This window comes from Cryptomeria japonica, chromosome 10 (genome assembly GCF_030272615.1).
Source record: "Cryptomeria japonica chromosome 10, Sugi_1.0, whole genome shotgun sequence".
Taxonomy (NCBI): Eukaryota; Viridiplantae; Streptophyta; class Pinopsida; order Cupressales; family Cupressaceae; genus Cryptomeria; species Cryptomeria japonica.
In genome coordinates, this window is record NC_081414.1 from 684,400,634 (window position 1) to 684,408,872 (window position 8,239).

At 34.9% G+C, this 8,239-nt stretch overlaps 1 long non-coding RNA gene across 1 annotated transcript; it reads right to left on the minus strand.

Moving 5' to 3' along the window:
- Positions 1–357: 357 nt before the first annotated feature.
- LOC131063442 (uncharacterized) lies at positions 358–2,321 on the minus strand. Its single transcript, XR_009111063.2, has 2 exons — positions 1,289–2,321; positions 358–1,016 (listed from the first exon to the last, which is right to left on the minus strand). It is a non-coding gene; the product is annotated as an uncharacterized LOC131063442 (long non-coding RNA).
- Between the last annotated feature and the right edge of the window lie 5,918 nt (positions 2,322–8,239).

An 8,239-nucleotide genomic window follows, 5' to 3' on the forward strand; every position in this document is an offset into this window, starting at 1 on the left:
GTATACAAATCTGGTATTTAGTGATCTAAGGGGTAACCGGCGGTAGATCTATGGATTCATCACTTGCATAGCTAGTTGATCTTCAAGAGGCTAGCAATCCCTAGTAATGATCACAGTATGATATCAATATAATAATACTTTTGGAATTTAACTACCTAAATCAATATTTCAGATGATCGAAAGCCAAAACTCTTACTATATTAAGCTAAAGATAATATTGACTTAAGCCACCATTGTTGACTATACTAGAGCTCTCTTTCTTTGGGCAACTCTAGGTGATGTGCAATGAATTAGCAGAACCATCAATGATACTCAATGAGATGGATGGAAGCGGATCAAATACTATTTACGAACAAGTATCAAATCTGCTACTGCAGAATTATATCTATTGATCAAAATACAAATGCATTGATTTAGGGACTCTGCAGAGTTCTCCTAATATCTCATATATGAGTTGGATTACATACACCGCATTAAAGCCCCAATACACTTATTCATAGTTGTAATGAGGCGGTTCAATCTTGCAGTACACAGCAAAATACAACAAGCTGAGCGCCACCTAAATCTGTTCTGATGTAGATATTGTCAGTAAACCAAATAAGACAAGATAAGGCAGTGAGGCAATAAAGAACATAACTCCAACAGATATTGGGTAAACTAAAATATAACACTTTTGAAATAGTGCAAAGGAGAGTAATTTTAGCGTTGAGCTCGCAGCCAACAATGTAATAAAAATTGTCCTAGGTTCATCAAGAAATGAATGTTGTCCCATACTATTCATCTGTATCTGTTTTAACACATCTCTCAGATATTAAAATTGGAAAATATGACAGGTAGGAACTCTACAGTATTTTATCTATCAATACATGAACTATAGCAATGCCCAGGATGGCTCATATCAGAAAACTTATGTGATTATGTAATTCACAAGCCAAAACTTTGACTTGGAGAAATCTTCTTTAACTATTAGCTCTGCATTGTGTCAGTGTTCAGGCGGGGACTCTGATCTGCAGCCCCTGTTTACGTTCATTAACGAGCAAAAACTTTAGAAATTAATTAAAATAATAAAATATGCTCTTCCAACGTTACAGATCAGAGATAAACACGTTGTACGTTGTCAAACAGACCTTTCTACTGTGCATACAGCGATATCTAACCAGGTTTCGCTGCGTTGAAATATCCGCTACCTATATTAACTCATTCAAAGAATATTTCATACCCTAAAGCCCAGAAGCAAAATAACTGACATTTAAACCACTAAAAAAGCAGTAGAAAATTCTATAAGCACCTGAACTTTTCTGCGAATTTCAGAAATGCTCCTACGCAAGGATTCCACGGCAATTTGTATTTCTGTACCTCCGGGTCTTCCTTTACCTTTCTCCTTTCATCCGCTGGGATTTCGCACAGCTGAGATCTGAATGCAGGGTTCTTTCCACTGTTTCACGCGTTTTGAGTCTTTTTTGTTGGAAAAGAGAAAAATAGTATCCGCCCGGCCTACTACAATGCAAGAAATACACAGAAGAAAGTATCATGCATCCCAATTTTCCTCCAGATGATCCAGACAAATTCACAATCGTGCAGAGAGTGTTTGGAACCAGCCATCCTTAAATCAACTTAGCATGATAAATCTATACTTCCCATTGCAGCCCCCACGACAGTGAGGGAACCACCACCTCAAATACCCTCCCTTGGTGGTGATATGGTCACTGATAGATATATAATAAATTAATTGAATCAAATGGGGTATACTTATAAATAGCTTCAATCAGTTTAAAGAAATGGTCGGTTTCAAACACTCTCTCCACGATTGCAAATTTGTCTGAATCATCTGTAGAAAAATTAAGAGCCAAAACACATTCTTCTCCGCACTTCTTTCATTGAAATAGGTAGAGCAGATCTACATTAGGTTTGGCTCTTATCCCAAACGATGAACGACAACCCAGTGAAAAAATGACATAACCTGGATAATCTTTGAGGATGTCGTCTACTGTAATAGGCGCCTTAACCTTCATCACTTGTCCCTCCAACTTCATCATTGAACACGCTCAATATGTTCTCAGAACAAAATTGCGTTGCCCACAATGGGACACTAAATTTCTAAATGAAGAACGAACACCATTGCCGTTGAAGTGGCCGCCCTTATCCCGCCGAATCCTATTATTGACGCTGAATGAGCCGCCTTATCCCCACAAATTCGACGTATCAACACCCGGTCGCTCTAACTGCGGTCCACTCGCACAACACCACGTTTATTTGATTTCCATGGACACTCGTACAACACGTTCTCGGATTTAGACTATGCTCTAACTCTTCCTGATTTTCTGCCCCTCGTTAACTGTATAAAACACAGACTCCTCAGACCTGTCGTACTCTTGTCGGCAAAATAAAGGCCCTTCACTTTTTTTCTCCACTCCTCGTCCCCACAGTAAGGGAGGGAAACATCTATCCAGCAAATAAAAACTTAATCTATAGGAAGAACACAAAACTATTTTTAAAGCTACTTGGTCAAGGATGAGGGAGATGGACTAAGTAGCTAATTTTGGGTGTATAGTAGAGGAAGGGTACTATTGGTCATTATAGTTAATTTTGTGGATTCTAAGTTCTTAAATGGTACATTGAATTTTAACAATTTTTTTGTTTTCTTTATATGTAGCTTTTGTTTTGGCTTTGGGGTAGTAACAACGAACATTGTGGAATTTGTTATGAATGCAAGTGTCAAAAGATGGTCATTTTGAGTTGGTGTCTCATACATTTTCCCTATTAACTTGTGAACCGTTTACTTTGACCACCACGAAATTTACAAAATTGATGCAATTCTTATGCACAAATGCTCTAATAATCATGTGCTATTTGTACCAATAAAGTTAAACAATTGGTCTAATTACTAATTTTTTTTAAATACTGGGTATACAAATGGGGCTATTAGCCCACTAGATATTTTTTTAGTGAGCTTTTGATTAGTGAAATCCAATAAACTATAGTTGGAACATGGATGGTAATTGGGGTCCTTCTCTTGATTATATAGAATAAATTATAGATTTTTCGTCTTTTAGAAATGTGAACTAATATTATCTTCATTAAGGTTTGAAGGTGTTACTCATCACACAAATTTCCATATCAACATGTCTATTGAGAAATGTTGAAAATTTAACTTTTTAAATATTTAACCAAAATTTAATCATGGTATATTTAATATTTGCAAAAAAAAATTTGTTGTTCTAGTTTGATAAAGTGGGAGACAACTCAAACCCTTACATAATAGCCAACCAGGCAAAGAAGAGAGAGGAACTCACAAACACTTTTTTGAGGAAGCTTTTGACTAGAGCAACGAATTAGTTGGAACAAGGGTTTTGACCTCACAAAAAACTTCACATTTAAAAACTAAGGGATATAGGAGGGAAACCTTAACCATATTCCAAATAAAAACCCTTACACTAGAAACAACACAACCAAGGAAATAGAAAGCCAATAAGTTGAAGAGTATATAAAACTATTCATTGTTTTACTATATAAATATAAATGTTGTGAGGTCCTACCCCAAGCCATCATAGCATTTCAATTATTTTCATATTGGACCTATTATTGATACTATATTTTGATGCATTATGGACATAGATTTTATATGATCTAGTGATTGAATAACATTGATATGGTGTATGTCATTTATCTCTGATTTGCAGTACTTTATTTTGATGCTAGAAATTATGGATGCATGCGTTGTAAATTATTAAATTTCATGATGATTATGATGATGCCATTTAGTAGATTATTTTATGTGGTTTCTATTATATAATTGGAAACTTGATTATTATAATTGAAATTGTATGCAAATGTCTGAATTGTCTTATTTTCATATGATAATATTATATGTGATTTTGGAATTACTAATGTGCAAAGTGAGATGTGCAAGAAAACTAATCCATGTGACCATGGAAACTATTTGGAGAATCAGGCCTAGACCTATGTGCATTTGTGAAGCCAAGGGTTGTCTATTTGGAGAGACAACACCTCGTTTGAAAATGTGTTTTAATTTGTAAATATTTATGCCTGGATGTGTGCTTAATTTGAAAATTGTTTAATTTATTAATTCCAAAAAAGGGACATTGTCATGTGTATTTAAGTGATGTGTAATTTTGTGGTGTCACTTGACACGTGTTGTAAAGTGAGCTAGCAGTGACATGTCCCTTGGAAGGAATTTGTTTTACCAATTCATTTTTCAAATATCCTAGTATGGTCCCAAGAAAGTCTTGGATAGGGAGTCATTAGAAAGGTCAACTTAGGATTGACCCGTAGGTAAAATTTGGGTGAGCTTCTAGAGGGTTAAACTAACTCCTTAGGTCAAGTAAGGGGCATTTTTAATGGGCCATATGATGTACCTATGGATAAAGGCCAATTTTAGCCATGTGTCTACTTCCTACGAACTGTTTAGTCACCCCAAAAGTTGAGTTTTTCAAGATGGCCGAATTTCAACTTTTGAGGATCTTACCTAGGCTAGACAACCTTCCTCATGAGTGTTATTGCTATTCCCCCATTCTCTTTGACCTTTTTGAGGTTCCTTTGCTAGAGAGATTGTAAGGTGTTGGGAAGACCAACCTATGAACATCCCTCACCCTTCCCAAGATGATTGGAAAGAGTGAGGAGTGTCTTCTTAGGGAATGGTTTGGGAGGGAGAAGTTTGATCATCCACTCTCCATTTTTGAAGACATAAATTCTTGAGAAATTGGTTTTTGGATTTGGAATTTTCGGCTAAGTCAAGTGTAGGAAAAAGATAGTGGATTTAGGCAGCTCTCCTACAAACTTTTATTCATCCCATTTGTAGTTTTAAGGTTGGTTGAATACTTCCTCATGTATGTTGTTTTGTAAATTTGTAAAGATTGTTTAATGTTTTCCATTGTTGTTTTCTTAGTAAGCTTAGGAAGATTTTGAGTTCTTCCTTGTGTTTTTTTTTATTGCATTTATTTATGTTATTGTTTTGGATGTTTCAACACCATACTCACCCTTGAGAGGGTAGAGTGGCCTTGGGGTGAAGGGTTGTTTGACAACCTAAGAGTGTAGAGGCTCTCTTTGGAAGAGAGTGATACACAAGGGATTATGGGATCCTTGCTGCATAGTGTTTTGTTTATGCAATGGGGGTCATAAGGGGAGTTTGTTGGCTTGTATGCCTTGGGGGACATAAGGATTTGTTGGGACAAGTTTGGAACATGTGGTTATTCTACTTGGTAGCCTTGCAATGGTATTAAGTTCTCCTACTTGCAAATTTCTCCTCTAGGTAATTGGTCCACTTTCACCCCACAAGTTATAGTCACTAAGTGACTTTGTTCATCCTTGGGTTGGGACTATTTGTGTTATGTTTTCCTCTTGCTTATGTGTTTATGCTTGAGTGTAACCCATTTAGCCTTGGTTCTTCTAGCTTGGGGCTGGCTTTTTGTAAGCCTAGGTTGGGAGGTGAGCCTCCATGGTTACAACCTACAAGCTTTTGTTGCAGGTTTGCTTGGGAAAAAGATTGGAAGGGAAGCTATGACATTTTGGCCATCTTGTGGGGTAGCTCCCATAGGGGCTGATCCTCTCCCCCTCGCCCCCCCTCCGTGTATAACACTTGAAACCCTCCTCGGCCCTATGCTACCCGTCATGAACACTTCAAACCCCCCCTTTCCCCCCTCCTTTTCTCAACCGCCATGGCCGCCACCTATACACATACACATTCAACAACAAAAAATATGTTAGAGCAAAGTTGGGTTAGTGTTAGCTTTGATAAGAATGAAAATTCATGTTTAGTTATAGAAATAAATCAACTCTAATTAGAGTTCAGAAATATAATAATAATATAAATAAAAAGAGGGGGAAACCCTTTTCAATTTGAAATGGGTAAAACCCATTTGTACTTTAGTTAATTAAACAGGACAGTTATTTCTACAATTATTTTTGGGGATATTATCTTTAAATAAAATTCATATTTTTATGTAGTTATATTTATGCATGTGTGTGTGTGTGTGTGTGTGTGTGTGTGTGTGTGTTAACGTGATTTTATTTAGTCCTAGAGTATTTAAACACTTTTGAGATTATTAATATTTCTTGATTATTATTAGAGGATTTATTTAGGGGAATTAATTAAATTAGTTAAATTAATAAACTCAGTTGTGACGACCCTTTTTGGGGTATAATTAGTCTACTCTAAATGTTAATGCTATAATGGTTGAGTTAATTAAATCAACTTTAGGATACCATTCTTTTAATTCCTGAGTTAATCTTTAGTTAAGACAAAACTTATTTATCCCATCTTTAATGTAAAGTATTTAGTATTTTTATGTTGTATTAAAAGAAAAATTGTTGTTCTGTTTTTGCCCAAAACTTTGGGCATGACAGATGCTCTTTGATTTTCAATATGATATTCTCACTTCTATTCTTATTAAATACCAATGATGAAAACCTAATATTTATCTAGTGACTTTTGAGAAAAATCCAATGTTGTCTTAATCTAAATGTGTCATGATTTGTGACTAACAATACATGAGATTAAGTCACTCCAAATTCTATTATATTCAAAAAAATATTTAACCACCTTCCATCTTTTTTTTATTCTTTGGGTTCAAGGAAATGTTATGAAGCAAGAGGGTCAATATTTGATATCTTGAGTGTGGAGATTGTTTATTCCAAATTTACAAATGTAATTATTGTATCATTCACATAAATATTTCTATATCATTGGGGATAGAATTGCATTGGATAAGATTTTCTTATCTATTTAATGTCAAAAACCTAGGAGGAATTTATTCAAACTGAAAAGTAATTTGTAGTTGGAGCCATGTAGGAAGCATATTATTTGGTAGATGGAATGTAGAAATTAGGGTTTCAATATTTTCAATAGCTAACAAGTGCACAACACTATGAAAAGAACTGTAAAAATCTTGAAGTTTTATAAATTAATTTAAGAAATTATATTAAGATTATTTCTAAGTTATGGAGAGATAAGGTTTCCATTAAACTTATGTAATATTTTTTGACTTCTAATTTATTTTAAAATAGCGGTTCTATTAAAAAAATTAAAAAATTAAATGCAATTGATGAATAAAAACTTTTGGAAATAGTAAATGGGAACGGGGAACCAACCACGAATGCAAATAAGCTATTAGATTGATAGAAAATATTTGATAAAAGTCAAATCGATTATCATTATTACTCTTTCCAACACTAAATTATTTAATATAGATTTTATTTCCCCCAAATTCTCTCTTTCTATCACTCCCTCTTTGATTTTCTATCTCTACTTCTCTCTGTATATGTCTATCTTTATCTCCCCATCTACCTTTATCTCTCTATCTATTTCTCTCCTCCTTCCTCTAGCCTTGTATCTTCATCTACAACTCTATCTTGTTCTCTAGATATTTCTTGTTATCTCTCTATCTCTCTACCCTTATATGTTTCCCTTTCTCCACCTCTTTCTATATGACTTCCCACCTTTAATTTTTATCTTTCTATCTTTCCCTCTCTTATTCTATTTGTCTCTCTCCCTCTCTAATTCTATTTGTCTCTCTCCCTCTCTACCTCTCTATATATTTATCTCTTCCATCTCTATCTATCTATCTCTCCACTTTCTCTTTATCTCTTCCTTTCCTTCTTTCCATATACCTCTTCGTCTCCATCTAAATCTTCCTCCCCTATATTTATCTTTTCATCCTCTCTCCTCTCTCCTCTCTCCTCTCCCCCTTTGTGTAACCATTCTTTATATTTTTAATATGAAACTCTTGTCCTTTGTGTTTGTTTGTTAGTTTGTTAGCTTGGACAACTATTTGTCCATTTGCTAAATAATTAGTAAATAAGTGTTTGCTAACAAATGTAGTTAGAGTTCAAACAACTTTTATTAATTATTTGACTCTTTTTAGAAACTTCTAGCAATCAATTTGGTTAGGGTTGTTTAGCTATTTTTAATCTCAACAGTTGATTGAGAATTAATCTCGGCCGTTGGTTTTCCAATGAGAGTAGTATATAAGGGGGTCAAGGGGCATTTGGAAAACAATGAATTGTGTGAAGAACTTGCAGTGTTAGCAAGTAGTCTTGCAGTGTTAGCAAGGGCGGAGTGATAGCATTGGGATAGTAGCGGGATGGAATCTCAGCAGGAGAAATTGGGAGGTCATTGAAGCTCTGCCAGTAATAGGCAAGAAATATTTGTATCTCTTGATTTATTGTAGTTAATATATATTCCTCATCTGCAGTACTGGTTTTCCCTTTGGTGTTTTTCAAG